The sequence below is a fragment of the Drosophila melanogaster genome, chromosome 3R (genome assembly GCF_000001215.4).
Source record: "Drosophila melanogaster chromosome 3R".
Classification (NCBI taxonomy): Eukaryota; Metazoa; Arthropoda; class Insecta; order Diptera; family Drosophilidae; genus Drosophila; species Drosophila melanogaster.
Window position 1 is genome coordinate 25535564 of NT_033777.3, and position 19309 is coordinate 25554872.

Sequence of the window (19309 nt, forward strand, 5' to 3'; positions counted from 1 at the left end):
CAGAGCAAAGAAAATCTTTCGAGTTGAGTTACCATCGTAAAATTATTTGAGCAGCATTCCCCAGTGCCGCTTAGGCAGGTCATTTAAAAATATAAAATTTAATTACACTTGCGGGCCAGAGACACAAAATTCTTAATTGAATTGTCCCAGAGCGAGCAGGCTGCAAAGGAGCAGGCAGGACAAAACAGGACAGATTTGACAGTTTCGAGAGCAGCGAATCAATTACGATTTGCCAACTCAGGCTCGGACACTTGGCCTAATCCTGTCCAGCAGGCCGGTGCAAAGTAGCCGCATCTGCAGTTTGCATCTTTGATGTCGAAACCAAGCCAAATGGAAATGCGGTGAGCTGGCCATCTGGCATTTGGTCAATTGGTCAATTTTCATTTGCATATCATTGGGATTGGTGGCCAAGAATGTTGCAAAACTCTCCAAAGTGTACAGTTTTGGCATTTTGGCAGCTTGACGTAATGGGCACGAAAGCAGCTCAATTGGCCAAAAAGGTATATTTTCGGGTAATGGACTTGTATAAGGATAGCTGCATTTAGTTAATTAGCAAAGTGCGTGGCACTCTTGAAAACACTCAAACCGCTTTGAAACATTTAATTAATGCCACCATTTTTCTTTCCCTCTCTTTGCAGGTATGCAATTCACATAAATCAAAAGCGAATGCGAACTATCGATTAAGGTCACATTACGTATACGAAGTGTTGTGCTGGCGTGCATACAGATTTGTATTTAAAGCTATTCAAGTGTTAAGTTATAATTAATATTTTTTGGAATTACAGTACTTTATGTGAGAACTCATTCACTTTAGGGGTTAAACAAATTTAGCATAGCAAAACGTTAATTGGGGGTTCTAAAATGAATAGATAAGAATAACAGCGTTTATTAAACACATACATATTTTTATGCATCTTAAGGATTTTTGACTGTACAATAACCTTTTTTAATATATATCTTCGGATAATTTCGCCCCCATTCGTTGCATTACATTACTTGACCCTTTCCAAATGAGTTATGGCCAACTGTATGCCCAATATTTAACTTTGTCAAACCCAAACATAAATATCAAAAAGGTTTCTTTTCTCGTTTTAAATGATATATGGTTGTGTTCGGGTCTGGGGGTCTCTTCGCTTTTATCAGCCATTAATGATCGCCTGAGTAGCGTGATGGGTCGCTGGGGCGGGTTTGCACCTCCAACTGTTTGTCAGCTGGCTGATATTTTTCAGTTATTATTTTTATTTATTTCTTTCTGTTTGCCGCAGAGACATTAAGGCGTCGGCGACCATCAGCTGTCAGCAGCTTTGGCTGCTGTCTGCCTAAATATTTGCCAGCTGCGTAATTGCAGCCGAAACTACGGAGCAAAAAATAAGACAGAGTCGACAAAAAAAAAAAAAAAGAAAGAGGCTAAAACAAACATATATTTGCGTAGTCTCCGGGATATGTAGATAGTCAAATGAAGTAGAGCCCTAATGAGTGGCATTGTGTGGGCGTTGACACTCTTAACAAAGGTCACTTTGCTTTAAGCCATTTGCTTGGCCGCGGCCACAAAGAAAAGCGAAAAGCAGAACTGTCAGCATCGATAATACTTTTTTTGTACGCTCCCTCAAATTGGTTGATGCAATTGCGGCTGCTGCTTTTGTTCGGAAGTTTGCTGCAAGATTTTGCTCTTCGAAGTTTTCTTATTAGCAAGCAAGTTTATTATTTTTCACATAGAACATCTGCCTGACCGGCGACAAGTTTTTCCCCTTTTTGGTAGCGCAATCTTGTAAACTTTTAGCTCTTTGCCATTCATGTAATGAGAAACGCTTTAAAACTAAAACAAAATCTTTGCCCAAGTTGCTGTCAGGATAAAACATAAAGTTTGCTGAATATGAGTGGAGGGAAAGAATGTAAAGGTTACTTTTGCTTATAATTTCGATTAAGTAGCAGCTTGCAGTGGTGAAAACTTTCTCGGACTGACCGTGAGTTATTAAGATATATATGTGTAGAACTTAAAACCTAATGTTTTTCAAAATCAATGTTGGCTCAACTCCTTTAACATTTCCATGAGCTTTTCGATCGTTTTGTGGTGCAGTGGTTTGGAATGGTTCCCACGCCGTGGTCCACCAACATATCTTGGCAGCCTATCTTATGGCCACTACAGTGAGACTTGTAAGCCGCAAAACAGCAGCAACTCTCGAGTGGCCCAAAGTCGGGCCTTCGAGTGGCTTTTGGCGCAGTTTAGATGGCCTAAGGCACTTCGGGCCCGGTAAGAAACACGCCTACAAGGCCCTCAGTTGGCTGGCAACCATATTTTATTGTTGCAGCGAGTGAGTTTTAAATGGATTTTGTTTTTTTATTCTCCACTTGGACCTTGTCTAAGTTCTTTTTAATGAGTTTCAACTCCGCGTATCTGCGCTGCAGTGGCGGGTCAAAACTTTTGCCTGACTGGCGTGTTTTTAGCTTCATTTGCTGACGCCCGACTTAAAGGATTTCCATTTTCCAAGGACTTGGCCGAGTGGGGTTGCCTAGGAACCGGCAAAAAAACAAGCATATGTGATTATGGGTGAGGGCAAAAAATAAACAATAAACCAAAAACAAATTCCGTTGACATACAAAAAAAAATATATATATAGAGAATCAACAAAAGCATAAAAAGCCGACAAATAAGTACGGGGATGTTGGTTTAGCATAGAAAATGCGTATAAATACAAAAGTCGCCTGATCCTTTCCAGAGCTTTTCTTTCCTCCCCCTTTTTCCGCCTCACTCCAAGGCCTTTTGCTAAACAATAAACAAGCCATAAAATGTTTGCCGTGTGCACTTGGCTTAGAAAGCGGCAGTGGCAGGTTTTTATATGTCAAATAAATACGCAATTTTATTATCCAACTATGACATACTCTATTTCGGAAGCATTAAGATCTATGATTATATAATCGACCAATTGTAGTTAAATGATTTCGCACAGTTTATTAATTAAGAAATGATTCAGTTTTGTGCAGATTATGTAACAATATACTATACTTAAAATATCATATCATATTTACAAACCTACCCTTTTAACCATTATAACGGTTTTGTAAACTAAAACCATAATATTGCTCGAGAGGCATGTGCAATCTAAATATGAAGTCGACCTCAAACCACAATTTATGACGGAGATGTCTTATGGCACATAAAACCGTATCACGCGCGCCGAACCTGTGTTAGCAACCGGATAATATTCAATAATAACCCGGTTCAAATGCTTTCCTACACACCTGCTCAGGTGGCCGTAAAAACCGAAAAGAAAAGGGTTTAACTATTTTCGGTTTTTGGCCAGAGGAGAAGTCCCTGCCCGAGGGCTTTGTTAACCATTTGATGGTCAATAGGGCACACAAAAAGGCTTTCCAGGAGCTCCAGGAGCCAGGCCCCTGGTGCATTGATTGATTTCGAAAAACACAGAAGACCAAAACACCCGAAATTCGCTTTGTCTGTTTGCATGTCCTGTGATTTGGCCAAAAACCTCCAGGGATCGCCATAACCAGAGCAATTAACGTTCAACATTGGGAAATCGGTAACCATGTATTCGTATCTATCTATCTGCACTTAAACCTCAAGGAGCCGGTCATAAAAGTCCATTTGAAGTCAGGGAGTCAGGGGAATGAAACTAAAATCAACGTCAACGGCAGAGAATGAGCCGAAACGAAACCGAAGGATAACAGAAGCGCCAGACGAGCCCATTAATTTTTATTGCGCACACGAAATATTCCCAAAAGCGAAGAATACACACACACACACACACCAGCACACATTCCGGCACTTTCATATATATGTATATTTGAATAAAAATTAGCTAGCATACATTTTGGGAGCAGCGCCGCCGCCGTAAATCTCGTAAAATACCAAAATACCAAGCGGCAACTGTTACGGCGTCGACATCGAACGCCAAGGTAATCAGCACAAGGATGGGCGGTGGGGCTTGCGATGGCTCCCAATTGGAGATGGAGGGAGGCGCACTCCCAATTGGGGGGATTGCGTGTGGCGTCGTAGTCTTCGTCGGCATCGTCGCTAAGGGGTTGATTTTTGGGGGATTTTCCGTTTTTTTTTCGAGCTCGAAAAACTCCGCGCAGTCCTTTTTCGTTTGGGAAACACGCCATTCCCATTGGTTTTGTTGAAATTAGACTCGTGTCATAGCAATGTTTGGTGTTTTTGCCTAGATTTTATGCGTCATAACATTTTTGCTTGTGTAGCAAACAAAATTTATTTAAAACTTATTTTTAATCATTTATCAATTTTAAGTTAGTTTAGATTACATGGTTAATAAAATCATACTTTCATTAATCTGTTTTCGTAACCCGAATAAAGTGCGTTGAGTATTTCCCCCCAGTCGGTGAACTTTTTTTCCGTTTTGAAAGGACCTTTTTCTTTGCCTACTTCAGGCGCTCAGACTTGATGACAACAACGCCAACAGCAAATAAATTTCAGACCACTCGGATGAAGAGCTATCCGAGTCCCTGGGAAAGTGTCCAGACTTATTGGCGACGCAATTTCGCAACGTAACAGTTGCTGGCGCTGTTGTTGGCCATATTTAGGCATCATAACAAGTCGTAAAGTGGAACTCCAGTTGTTTGTCAGCTGCTATTTTAGTTTCGGCCACCGTATGTGTTTCAGCTTTTTGTTGATTCGTCTTTTGGCTTCTGCTAGTTTTCAGTTTTCTGATCCCCGGAATTGCTTATCCATTCTTTTTATGGGTTTTTATTTCTTTCAGGTTGGGCGGGCATACAAAGCACAAAGTTTTGCTTAAGCCGCGAAGGCTTTTGTCTGCCGCTCTGACGTCAGCTGTTCCTTTTTGATCCTTGGGACCGAATCTTTGGGGAAATTTTCTCTATAAATAGAAAGAAAATAGGAGTAACTTCCGAAAAGCTTAGCAAATATATGATGGGAAAATATTAAATTAATTATTTAATAGTATTACATCTCTAGACTTAAATTTAAAATTGCAGTTTAGTTAAGACATCTTACCCTTCTTCTTTTTTCCATATACATAAATATGTGTTTTCTTCCAGTGCCTATATATATATATATATATATATGCCTGTATGTATTGCGTATTATGTAGTACTTATGGTGTGCTTAGAGGGATTTGCCAAGTGCTACCTGAGCCAAGGCTTCAGCTGGCTGCCAATCTTCCTTCGTGTTTGTTTTTATTCTGTTATTTTTCCAGCAGGATTTCTTATGCATCCTGACAGGCTTATAATTAAAACTTATGTGTTTGTGTGGGTCCCAAGACGGCTTAGTACTGTAAAGATACATAATTCTCGCGGGGTATTATGTGGGCCACCACATCTCAGGATCAGAAAGCAATCCCATTTGGGAGCCATCGACCAATCCGCTTGATCGATTCGGTTATAAAATTAAAAATAAATACAAATGTTGGCATAAATTTTACAAAATGTACGCAATTTGCATTCACCATTTGCCATTTGGAAAAGAGAAACATTTATATCTGGAAATGGCTGCCCTTGGGTTAAATTACATTGCTAATACGCCGCGTTGACTTACCTTTCATAGTCCACTTCCAGCTTGGGGGAGCGGAAAAAAGGGGTGGCAGGCGGTAGCAACATTTCCTGCGTGTGCTCACTCATTTTGCATGTGTTTTTACCCATACCACTGCGATATCCCCATCCATTTTCCTTTTAGCAGCTATGCGTTGTGCATTTAAATTTCAATGCCTTACGGCTTTTCAAAAGCCCTCATATACGAGCCCACATATATGTACATGTATATATATATAAATATTTATTGCCCTGTCGGCACGTAATGGGCGGAGTTCAGTGGGGCTCCATCATCCTGACATATCCACCTATCTTCTATGGGGATTCGACTGTTGTTCTTATTCCGTCGCTTGTTTTTTTTGACAACACTTTGTTCAGTTTGGTGGCTTTATCTGAGTGAGTCCCACTTGCCATCGCCCTATGGAATTCATTCGTATTTTTATATACATATATTTACATGGGTTCCATCATGTCGGTTTGCTTAATATGATTTAATTTGGCATTTTTTATTTGACGAACGGCTCGTCTCACATTTGTTTATGCAAATTGTGTTTTCATTATTTTATGACAAATATGTGCATTATTAAATTGCAATAAATTGCAAACAAATAGGGTTTATGAAGATAAATAAATATTTGCTTAAGATCAACACAGTTTGCCGTATTAATTAATGTAAATTTATGCAAGCTGTTTAGTTAAATAAATAGTGAAATTTGATAGCTTCAAGCTTAAACAAAATTAGAACAATGCGTACGTGTTTTAATTAAAACCGAGGTATTTGTAATTGATTTTGAGTATTCATGAGTTTACACGAACTGCAAATGAGTTGTATAGTTTTATGAAGTTTGTGTAAAAAATATTTTCATTTGACCTGGTTTTTATTTAACTTCACCTGATTGACCATAGAGTTGTTGAAAACATTTCAATGGCTACTGTTTCTCTTTACTGTAATGGAGAAGTATGTGGTCGATGTTAACCCTTGACCCCATAAAAGCAACTAATTGGTTTGCTTGTAGCTTTTTTCTTTGCCATCCCGAAATTGAACAAAAATTCAACAATCAATTAGTGCAACACAACTTGTTAGTTTTTTATACGAATTTTTTATTTACAATTTATGTTTTGTGTGCTTTGGCCGCGTGTAAAACAATTTTGTCGGTATTTCTTTTAATTTTTATTTATTTGAACTTGCGCATGAAAAACTGGATTTTTTAGTTTGCCTTCATGATTGGTTAATGTTGTTTATATAGTTTTGTTTTTATGTGTTTCAGCTTGATTGATATCATTGTTTGTCTGCCATTTCGTTCTACTTCTGTAGCAGTTGATGTATCTTTTAATTTGAATTTAATTTGCACAGAAGTGTGCGACTCTGAAGCTAATTAATAAATCAACTTTTGTTAGCTTTGTTATGTTAATTTCTGAGATGGCGTTATTCGATCCGGTGGCTAAGGCAGTGGGGAAAATATTTTCAAAGGATCCAGCTGAAGCAGAAAAATATTTTCATAAGCAATTATAATCTTCTGCTCGGACGGAGCATAGTTTATTTATTTATTCATTCATTTCCCATGGCACTCGACACGCTTTCAGCGTTGACAGTTTGAAGTATTCGTTTATCTTTGATAGTTTTTTGTGAGTCCTCAGATTGGCAGCCGCCAAAGAGCTTGAATGCTGCAATCAAGGCTTGGCGTGGCACTTTGGCATTTGGCTGGCAATTGAGTGGAAAATCTTAGTTTGCATTCGGTTTGTTTGTACATTTATCAACGAAACCTGTAATTCGGATTCATTCGCCACGCATTTGATGGATGGCATGGGGAATTCAGCACTCGTCAGCAGATGTTGCACTTTTAGTTTTGTAATTCGAGTCGAAAGTAGCTCATTTTGGTGGCGTGTAAACTGTGGCAGCCTATTAAATTTCACTTTTGTTTTCTCACTGTGCTTTTTTCCACCCATTCTGTTATTTTTATGGAAATAGTTGGGCCCGACTTTTTTATGATATGTGACATGGCGTGCTATTGTCTTTAAGCATTTGCTAGACTTAGTCTGAGGTTTGCGCTATTTTCTCCCATTTTTCGCTCTAAGGCTCGTATTTCATTTGATGGCGGATTTGGCCACGTGAGAGCTATTTGCTGCCGAGCGAATAATGTATCTGTCGGATACAAAAGAAACTGTAGTGGGTTGAATAAATCGCAGGCTATTAGGCAAAACAATACAACGGAATTCCAGCCTTAAAATATTTTTAAGTATCTCGTTAATTTGATAGATATGTATGATATGAATGGTTTTTAACGATTATAAAATTACTGTTTTTTAATAGCATTTAAACTAGTTCAGTGACACATTTCGGATTCAAAGAACTTAACTATAAATGTTGGGGAATCCCCAAAAAATCACGTTTATGTGTATTTAATAAGGAGAGATTCGTAAAGCCCCTTTCGATAGTTTTATTAAGCAGAATATTGTTTTCACTTCCTCTATTTTGATCTCGTTGAGTAACCCATCGTTAGAAAACATTCCACCCAATATGTATACCATTTATCACCCAAGGTGAGTAAAGTACCAAAACATACAGCAATTATAAATGCCCCACACAACCTGGTAATCAAATACAGAACATGTTCCAACTACTAATGCCCGATATGAACATGAACCATTGTCATGCCCAACAATAACTGTCCCAAAACTGACATCCAACTGAACCCTAGGCAGCAACCCATAAATAATAGCAACTGATTCGGCGGCACGATAAAACGAAAAAACAGACACGCGCCCACGTAATTAGAACATTACCAAACCATTTAGCCAAAAATACGAGTGTGTTCCAGTGGAAAAGGGTAACGCGTATAAATTTGAAAATTATAAGGTATCCGACACCACTTTTGACAGCTTTAAAGCACACAAAAAATTTAGTTGCGTGCCAGGTCCGGGTTTTACTTTGCCTATTCCGGACTCAAGTCGACTCGATTCAATTATTAAAGTCAATGAGTGCGGGCTCTAATGATTAATATTTATTATTTACGCACTCAATATTTAAAGACCATCACCGACACCTCCAAGTGTGGATTGTTTTCCGCCACCTTGTGTGAAGTTTTATTTGTCAATCAACTGTCTCTCAACTTTGGGGCGCTTATCTTTATTGAGGGGGCTATAATGCAATCACTTTACTGAGGTAACTACTGGTAGCAAAATAAACAGGCAATACGAGATACGTTTATAACTATTTATAGGCAATGCATAATAGTGCGTGGGACTATTAAGATACGAATATAGGTATTATTAACTAATGCCACAATGTTTCATTTTAAAAGGATACAATGTAGGTATGTCCACGATTGAATTTATTTGTAATTCAAAATGCACACCGGATAACCCGGAAACTAATCCGAGTGCCAAGTTGTCATTTCTTTTCACCGTGATGACTTTTAAGTAAATTACTTTTTTAATACTGTCAATCGAGTCGAAACTATAAATGCAAACTTAATCTACTTTGATTCGGTTGATTGAGTTTGATAGTTTAATTGAAATGCGGTCGCAAGGGAAAATCCATTTTATCTCATTTATTTCACCGACGCTTCGGAAAAGAATAGTTTGAACAATAAAATGCCAATTATTGAGTGACTCGAATTGCAATTGTTTGAAGCTGTGAAATGGACAATTGAAATACGCATAATTCGACTGAATGAAGTGCTATTGTATTTCTGTTAAGAGTCCGAACGCTAGATGTTAATCCGTTCTCGATTAAGTGTCATTAATATTTTGTTATTTCAATTAAATAACATTGAACTCTGAGCTTCAAACTAAATTGCTTAATTTATTCCGCTGTTGTATAAGCTTCTTTTTTATGCGTCACAAAAAGTCAAATTAGTCGATTGAGTCTAGTCTCGTTTATGCATTATTTATATACCTGCTCACTAAAGTTTTTATGATTCAGGCGAAACGTTTAGCAACGTGTTGTGTGGATAAGACCAGATACATAATATAAGTAGATATGCAAACGTTTTCTTCAATCAAGTTTAAAATCAGTATTAAAGGCAAATTTAAGGAACTGTTTTAAAATAAACAATTCAATTATGAAGTAGTTTTTTTTTAATATAACTATGGTAACAGAGTATTAAATCTTCAGTCAATTTCTTGAAAAATAGGTTCCTTAATATGTGTTCTCGGTGCGAAGACAAAAGCAAAAAAAGCTGAACAATGCCAAAAGTGGTTCGTCAACTTCGTAACCCAGTTCTCTGGTTATAAATATTTATCTTTAATGTATCTTTAATTGATTTTGAGTGGCTAGAACGTTTTTCCAGCGTTTTTCTTCAGAGCGGACACGCCCACAACTGGCACTAGCCTTATGTATTAATTAAAGTGCTATTGCTTTGTTCTGAGTGTAGGCGAACCGCATGTTTGAACCTCACATAAATATTGACACTGAGTTATGCGAGCGAATTTGCGCAATCGTTTGGCACACAAACACATACACGTTAACCTATGTTAAAGATATTTTATACAAACGGCCAAATTAGCGATAAATTTGTAATTAATGAGCTGCTCTGTTGACGTTTTAATTGAAAATACCACAAAGGAAAATTAATGTACAATTTATTGATGTGCAATTAGAGCCGTAAGTTTCGGCCAGCTAACCCTTTTTTTTTTCTAAATAGTATTAAATTTTCATTTAACTGGTTTGCCGTTTGGGATTAAATTGAGGCTAGTGATGAGTTGGGCAATCTAGCTTTGGCATTTGGATGCCCGAAAACAAAGCCACTTTAATTTTAATCTAAGAGCATAGATCTGAAATTTGATGAACTGGTTGTTTACTGAAAGGCGAAACATTGAAATTAAGATATTTGCTCAACAAGGGCAGATTTTATTGATAAGTTTGAAAAGTTCAAATTTATCTATATAGAAATGAAATATTTTGAATAAATTGAATTTGCTTTGACCAAGAAAAAACCAAGTTAATTAACTATTATCAGTAGTAGTAGTATTCCACCTTTAAGACTATTTTTATTGTTATATAACATTATTTGCATTTTTGATAGCGTTTTAATGGGCCTTTAACTAATAAAACCATTTCTACTTTGGTTTCTTTCAGGTGAGCGATCTAAATTCATCAAATCGAGTTTGACTGGAATGAGTATATAAATAAAATACAGCCATGAAGAATTTAGGAATTTAAATAAGCTGGAAAAAAGATATGAACTTGGAGAGTTTTAATATAATATCAGTTATAGGGTGTGATTTCATTATAACTAGATTAATCTATTTTTCCAACCAACTTTCAAAATGCTTCTTGATTAATTTTCAACACAACCTTGACCCACAGAATACCAAATTTGATGAAAGGTTAAAGTAAAAGTATGGATTAATTAAATACCATTTAAATTGGAATAGATACCGTGTTCGGTTCCCGTTTTCTTTTATCCACGTTTTAGCCAAGGTAAACCAGTTGCCATGCTTTTATGGGCCAAATATGGCCAGTAGCTCATGCATATTCAAAACTTATTTATATTTGCTATTTGCCTAAGATTTATATCGATTTTTGAATTTTTCAACTCTGCTCTGCGCCCCAGTGGGCATTTTTGGCGAGCAATTAAATATTTGTCCGGCTATTTTTTTTTTTTTTTTGATGCTGAGATTTTCTTTCCTTCCAATTGACTGACAGACTTTCAATCAAACGAACCGCACGATATCGAATCAAATCGAATGAAATCAAACACACAGTCCGACTAAATGGAGGGTTTGTGATTTTGGTGGCAAGTGTGGGCTGCTGTCTTCACTAGGCGGATTCCATTCGATTTGGGAATGCGATTTCCGAAGGCTGTTAATGACGTCGCAGCTACTACAAATCGTTACCAAATTCAGATGAAATGCCACCAAAAACAATTTGTTCAACGCATTTAAATTAATTTGCTGTCCATTCGTTCGGCTTGAAAAATATGCGCTGCTGTGAATGTCGTTTATCATGTTTCATTTCGAGTGCGGGGAACCCCTCTCGTTGTCAATTTGCCCTCTTTGAGTATTCAAGTGGCCATAAGTTCGTGCACTTGAAAGTGCATTCACGAATGAGGGGAAAGTGCTGGGAAAGTCTTTTCTTATTGGGACCGAGCTCAGCCCAAACACATTTATTTGCTATTAATTTTCCACTTTAATTGGATCGCTTTGCCGCGAGGAAGGGTATTTGTATGCGCCACAATTTGATTTATTGCTAGGGGAACTGCTCAACTTACGATGTATCTTTTTTGATAATTTAAAGCTGTTTAGTCAAAAACCAGAAGATTTAATGCCTAAAGTTTTATAAGCATTGGTTATAATTTTTGATTAATATGCATTAAAAAAAAATTAAAGGGTATGCCTAGCCTCACATGAATTTCTGCCTTACTTTTCCTTAGTTTTCTGCACACAATGCCATTTGTTTATTTCGATTGCATTCAATTGGTTTGTCACCCAAGATGCTCGACTTTAATTACTGGTCACGTAATGTTGGCGTTATGCGGAAGCTATTTTCATAAACTCAACCAATCTTTGCAATCAAGAAAACAAGTGATTATGACGCTTTTTCAATTCGGGAAGTGCTTTGCTGTGTCTGTGACAAACATTACTTTCATTTATCAAGTATTTAATGTGCATTAAATTGTTTATTCGCAAACACTTTTAAATCTTTAACTCAAAGCACTCATGGTCTTATGAATAATTGTAGGTTAGCAACATTTTGTAGAGCTCTTAATTGATAAAATGGAGAAATGCAATTACTAATTTCGCATGCATCTTTTTCCTTTTATCTTAAGTGGGTTAATTTGGGATTTAGTTGAAACTACTTGCCAAATTTAAAGGGCGAGACAAGAAGTATTTTAAAGAATTTGTAAAATCTGCAGTGACATAACCACGAACCTTGAATTTTGTGCGTTCTATCTTAGAAGAGCTTAAATCCTCAATGGGCATTAAAGTCTTTCGTTAAATTCGACTTTTTTAATATTCTCTATGGCTATTTATAAGTACATTTTCACTATGCGTGTTCTGAGTAGGGGAAAAAAAGGAGGAGCTGACAGTTGACAGCTTTTGGACAACAATGAACTAATTTAAGCAGCCGAGTGTCATACATCAACTCACCTTTGTTGCTGCGAAGCGAAGGAAAAAACAACTTTTCTGCTTTTGTATTTTCTTCGTTTGATATATTAAGCTGCATGTACGCAAAACGTTATTGAACGCAAAGGAAAAAAAAAATATTAATACACATAATGCTTCCGGCAAAACATGAAAATGGAAAATGGAATAAGCACTAAAAACCGAACAGAAAAAAAAAACGCAGAAAATGAGGAAGACCCATCTACAGCTGCTGGTCGCAATCAATTTTCATGGTTAACCGAGCGACCAAAGCTTCTTCGATTTCCCCTTCCTCTTGTCTAATGACAAGTGAGATAAATCTTGGAAAAGTGTGAGCAAAATAATTTTTCATCTCCTCTGCCGCCCTCACTATGAAAAATATTGAAAATACGCACGAATTTTAATTTGTTAGTACAAATTTGAGAGTGCAAATGGGCAAAGACTCGCACTTGAGGTGGCATAAATCAGTGTTGCGGCATTTTCACATCAGATAGAAGCAAATTGACCATCGCACACAGGCGCCAAGCCACCCACTTTCCATCCATGATCGGTGTTCCCCGAAATAAATAATTGTATAATCTATGCTTTTAACAGAACAATATTTGACTGAAAAATGTTCAACTGAACTGGGCAACATTTCCCTGGCAGCACCTGTATTTAAATGCCTCGGCCAAAGGCAAATAAACACACAAAAATATTGCAATCTCTGACCCAAAAAAAAAAAAGCAAAGTAAACCAGTGAAGCTGCAAACGGTGTCAGAGCCACCGCAACTGCCATCGGGCTTCCAGCGCCACCACCCACTCGCCACCGACTTTTCCACCCACTGGGGATGCATTTGTCAACGGTTGCAGGTTGCATGGAGCATGGAGCATGGTGCATGGTGCATGGTGGCGGTTGCAAGTTGCTGAGCGGGCCGGGGGCGCTTATGGCACGCATAACTTCCATCACAACTGAGCTAGGGAAAAAACTATAAAATATTTGTACCGCCAAGAGCCTGGATTTTTTTTTCCAAAGTGAGTTTAGGACGGGTGGAAAAATGTTGTCAAGCGGCTGTGCGGGTAAAGTGAAGTGGAAGCAATAAAGTGAATGCCAAACATACTCCAGGGAGCAGAAGCAACATCATTCCCATTTTCATCATTCTCGTCTGAGAGACTGAAACCGAGCTGGTGCCATGAAAGTTATGGGTCAAAGATAGCTCTGGATCTGAAAGTAAACTGCCTTGAAAGCTGATTTAATGGGTTCCAAAGCTGACTTGGTTTTTGCCTTCATCTGTCAAAAAATAATATCAAGAAGCACAGATTCAGTGCATTTCAAAATGTATTACTTTATGGTTTTATTACTATTACTGCAAATTGCAGTCTATTGTCGACCATTTGAAGACTAAACTCTCCTTGTCAATAGAAGACGTACTCAAATATTTTGACGCTATCACCAAGACAACTTAGACAGCTGAAACGAAAACCATTTGTTTCCCCCAACCAACATTTTTACATTTCCCCACCAGTTTACAATTTGGCTAGGAAATAGATGTTCCCGCCCTACTTCCGCCCCAATGTTAATTAGTTTTGATTGACGGCAACTTTCTACCACCAAGTTTCGGTTTAATGACACTTCAAAGGCCAGGCAATTACACCTAACCAGATCATCTCACAACCTGACATTCATTTGCGTAATCTTTCAATCAATCCAAGATCTTGCGGCTTACCGACACAAAACCACAATGTCTAAAAAGACCGAATTAGGCGGGGAAGTGTAAACTATCAGACACCAAATAAAAACATTTGTCAGAGGCCGAATCATCAAAATCGAAATCGTAGCAACAAAGATCACAACACGCGCACCTGTCATAAACAAAATCACAGCATAATTTATGATAATCTTATGCAAATGATTGGATGGAAAACAAAAACTTGAAGAAAAACCCTAAAGTAATTTCTTTTTGAGCCCAGCTCTGATTGTTGTTATGGAGTTGGCATTTTGGACCAACAAATTATATATGCATGCTTTGCATATATCAAGTTAATTGGGTTAATTGACAACGCCATATGCAGCCAAAGTTATTTTTTCTCACTGAGTAAACTTTTGCTGAAAACCAATTCATGAAAAATGTTCATGTATGTCTCAACTTTAAACTTATAATTCAGCGATATATTTCAATACTTTCCTTTTCAGCAAGCTTTATTTTCTGCCTTACATTTTGCCAATTTTGGCTTTCTTATTAAAGTGGTTTTGGGTTGGCTTATCCCAAAGGAGAATTATCATTAACTAAAAGCGACAGCATTAAACAAATGCCTGGCTCACGAATGTTAATGCGCTAATTTGCATAATTTTCAAATTTATTTTCCATTCACTAGTCTGCACATTCTATGGCGTATAAAGTAGCCAATGATATTTATTTTCTCAATGCGATATCGAACCGTGGAAAGATAAAATATACATAAAGCCCGTAATGAAGGCAAATCGAATAAAAACTATATTTTTCTTCGCCTGCCCTGTGGCCGATGATTTGCCTAACAATGGCATTAATCACGCTTATTAGTTATAATTCGTTTTTGTATTTGGTCAACAAGTTTGAGCTGAGATATAGGGTCCAAAGAGAGTTCATTTTGATAAATGTCAAGAGTTTCCCATCTTAAAGTTTTGTTCACACCATTTATCATTTCTGGACGGTTTTTTTTTTTTATATATAAAACGGTGTCTTTAAGATTAAGTCATAAGATATACGCAATACGTTATTTATTGTCGACTTTTTCTACAAATGGTAATGCACTTTCTTGTTTTCCGCATTGAAGTCCCGCTTTGTTGCATAAATTACGGTAGGAAAATGGTGCCAACAGTTTTACAGCTAGGAAAATCGTTTTGTTAACTCTCCATTCATTCATGCACTATTCACAATTCATCTTGGCATGCATAAAAGTGTGTCGAACGTAATAATTTCCGTAAAAATTATGACATAGTATTTATAAAATGGCTTAATATGCGATTATTGGTGAGATATGTTGTAAGCTTTAATCAACATTGTTGTAAAGTTTTCATTGCGTTTTAATGATCTTTCAGTTATCGAAATATATTTGAAAGCTGTTTTTTATACCCAGTCTTATTCTTAAACTTCATTATAAACTCCACCCACATTCCGTATTTTTTTTCTTTTCCCAAAATCAAGTAATCACCAATTAAAATTCAATGCGCTCAATTTCCTCTTGTCAGCAGTCCACAAAAAACGTGTTAAACCAAATTTAAATATTTTGCAAACGAAAAGATTCGTTAGAAAAAAAAACTGGCAATGATGATTCGACAATGACGTCGTGTTCAGAGCCATCAAAGTCGTCTTTTTCGCCATTGTCAAAGCTTTGTAAATCAAAAATAAGTTTATATAAAAAGTCAAAGTAAAAATCGGATGTGACTCGAACCATTCAGTTTCAGGTTCGCTCACTTGGCCAAAAATGAATTAATGACCATAACACCCCCTCAACCCGCATTTCGAGTGCAATAAATTACAATATTAACAAAAAAAGGGAAATAATAAGAAACATATTTTTTATATATGCAAATAAATATGAAACCGAAGACACGGTTTGTTCAAAGATATTACGAATATTGTCCGCATGAATCATATTACGGATTTCGCTTTTGTTTTGGCTTCGAAATTCGCTGACTTTAGAGGTTAATGTACCACCAAAAACAAAAGGAATGCCAGTTAATCGATATTAAGTGGGTTAATTGATGTTTTGAATGCTTTGGTATTATTAATCTTATCAAATCCCGAATGGCGCTTCCTTGAATGGCCTCAATATCGAAATTACTGCTGGAAACCATTAGACAAATAGACAGTCTGCAGTTCCTTTGGGCTCTGACAGTTTCGGGTTTTTAGCAATATTAAAAAACATTTGCATAATTAATGACTGGAAATAGTTGTTGTGCCCAAACTCATTTCGACCCAACCCATCCTGTTTCCACTCACCCCACCCCATTGCAATTATGTTTTTGTGGCCCAAACAATGACGGTTGCTGCAGTCGGAAATATTTAGTTGGAAACAAAAAAGGGAATGCTGAAAACCAGGCCGCTCTGAGTGACTTTGGCTTTTAAGCAAAATTAGATAACAACTAGCTGGAGCTCAGGAAGTGAGCCAAAGAAATAAATGTAAATGCACTTGGAGAAAAATAGGGTATTCAAATGAGTTAAAAACTTTAACAAACGAATAAAGTGTTGTGAAACGAGCTCATATATTGTACTTATATATATAAAAAAAAAATATGCCACATAATGTTAATAAATACATTTTAAACTTTATAAATTTTTTCTCTAGCGCACGTCAACATAATGATGTCTGATTTTAGCCGAGTTTGTTGCTCCTGCAACGGCTCCTTTGCCTTTCTTCGGTTTCTTTTCACTCCGCCCGCTTTGGCCAAACAATTGTTATGCCAATTTCATTGTTATGTCGTGAGCCGAAATAAATGACTTCCGTTTGCATGGGCTGACCCATTCCTATTTTCGGACACTCTGTGTAGGTCGTGCGTAAATGGACTTACCTGGCCAGTTATTTGGAAGAGAAGGCAATCCATTGTGGCGGATATGAGGGTGGACTTGGCCAGGTGTGCCGAAAACAGCTTAAGATGGAAGTAAATCCCATCGATTGAGCTGGAAATCGATCTTTCGCTTGATGGGCAACGATTTCTTCTAGCATACTTTGTGAAGTCATTGTTGTTTTTCAACACTCGTGCAGACACATTAATATCTTCAGCCAAATGCATTCGCATTTGTTCTTGTTTCCATGTCAAGAGTGCTGAAATGTTTATAGTGGTTTGCAACCAAGAAAGTATATGTAAAGTTAGATTTATCGAAAGATTTTATTGAATAATGTTACACTTTTTGTTTAGAAACTGTTTAAGCAGAAACTAAGTTTAATGAAATATGTAGTTAGTTTTTTGGCACAAGCAAATATAACATAGTCTGCAGCCATTTTGCTATTCTTCTGGGCGCAAGCGTATGAAATAAAGAGAAAAAAGTGGAAAATGCATTAGGAAAACATTTTTCTAGCGCCTTTTGTACTTTCCATCTCGATGTATGTACATATATAAATTTCCATTTGCACTGCAGATGTAGCATAGCCCACGCCCCAAGTCTATTGTTCATCGGTTGGCGGGTGTTTTGGCTTCTGAGCGCCATAATTGAAACATGCATATACCATTGTACGCAAGACAAGTAGCTGGGTGGCGGTGGAAGTGGGGGGCTTTGGTTGTTGTTCTGCGGCATTATGATTGCAAAATAAACAATGCCAAGGCAGAAATCAGCATTCAGCAGCACACAGCAACACAAAGGCTGAAAGCAAACCGAACCCATTGGCCAGCACTTTTATTATCCGTTGTTACAGAACGGCATAAAATGCAAAAAAAAAAAAAGAATGAAAGCAAATCAAAGACTACTTATTGCCACGGCTAATATGCCGCCAAATGTTTATTAGCCGCAGCTGCACAATAACAAACGGCAGATATGGTATGGTATACTATATTCCATATTGTGCAATGGGATTTCCATAAAAGCCGAAAAACGATTTGCCAGCAAACATCGCAAAATGTCTGCTTTAAGGCGGAACCACTCGTTTTCATTCGTGCCACAGTTGCACATCTGATATCTGTATAAATAAATTGAATGCGGAGAGGTTTTGAGGAGTAGCCGCCTTATATGGCCAATCATCATCATGTTTTCGCCATTATGCAATCTATATTTACGGGTTTTTCTTTTGCTGCGCCAGCGGATATTTGGATACTCTAGAAATGTATCTGCAGTTTTCGGTTTCTAATGTTTAATATATTTGTGTCTTTTTTCTCTGTCCAGAAAATAATTACAACCTTGTTGAGAAGAGTATGGTCTTTCTATTCAAACTGCACTTGTTTGTTCTTCGAATATTTATTTTCAATCGATCAAAACGTGCTGGCGTTTTTCTTACAATTTTACGCTCATAAATAATGCATTTTTGTGGGCATACATATGCGATGATGGGAACCGAAAACTTCAAAACATGCAGTTGCCCCATCCACATTGACTATGATGGTTATTATTATTATTACTGCTCTTGTTGGCTTTCGGTTTTGTTTAGCTGTAAATCACGTTGCAAGAACCTTGATTGAGTTTGCTCCATCGACTCAAGGCCAGTCAGGTATTGCAGGCAAACCTATATTGTCAACGCCATTTATCATCTTTTTGAATTCAAGCGGCGATTGCAGTTTGAGTTTGCCTCGTTCGGCTGTTGAACTTCAGGTTAAAGCCTTTCATTATGAACTCGTAAATATTATTCATACTCCAATTCCGCAAATAAATATTCAGAGAGCGAAAAGCAAAAGGCGACAGCAGTTGCGTGCATTTTTTCGAGTTGAACAAATAAACTCATTTTGCATGCGTTCCCCCTAATCCAGGTCAACAAACTTTGGCAACAAAAAAAAAAAAAAAAAATACAACCTGGGAGTAACATCTGCTCGGTATCCAGGGAATAGATCAAGGAGCCAGACTGGATGACATTTTTGTGTGTTTTTTTTTATGCCATGGAGCAACATCTTAAGGATACTTGGCACGTTTTCAATTTGGCTGAAACCCTTTTGGGCAATCGCTTTATGGCGAATTAAACTGCAATTAAGTGCAGATGAAGCTATAAAAACGTTTAAAAGCAAATTTAAACTGTCATTGTGGAGACTTTCCCCTTGGGT

General features: G+C 37.3%; 1 protein-coding gene and 1 long non-coding RNA gene across 6 annotated transcripts in view; one reads left to right on the forward strand and one right to left on the reverse strand.

Moving 5' to 3' along the window:
* The window catches only part of msi (musashi), a 92306-nt gene that overhangs the window by 19446 nt on the left and 53551 nt on the right, over positions 1-19309 (forward strand). The window lies entirely within an intron of this gene.
* lncRNA:CR46100 (long non-coding RNA:CR46100) lies at positions 18140-18772 on the reverse strand. Its single transcript, NR_133450.1, has one exon. It is a non-coding gene; the product is annotated as a long non-coding RNA:CR46100 (long non-coding RNA).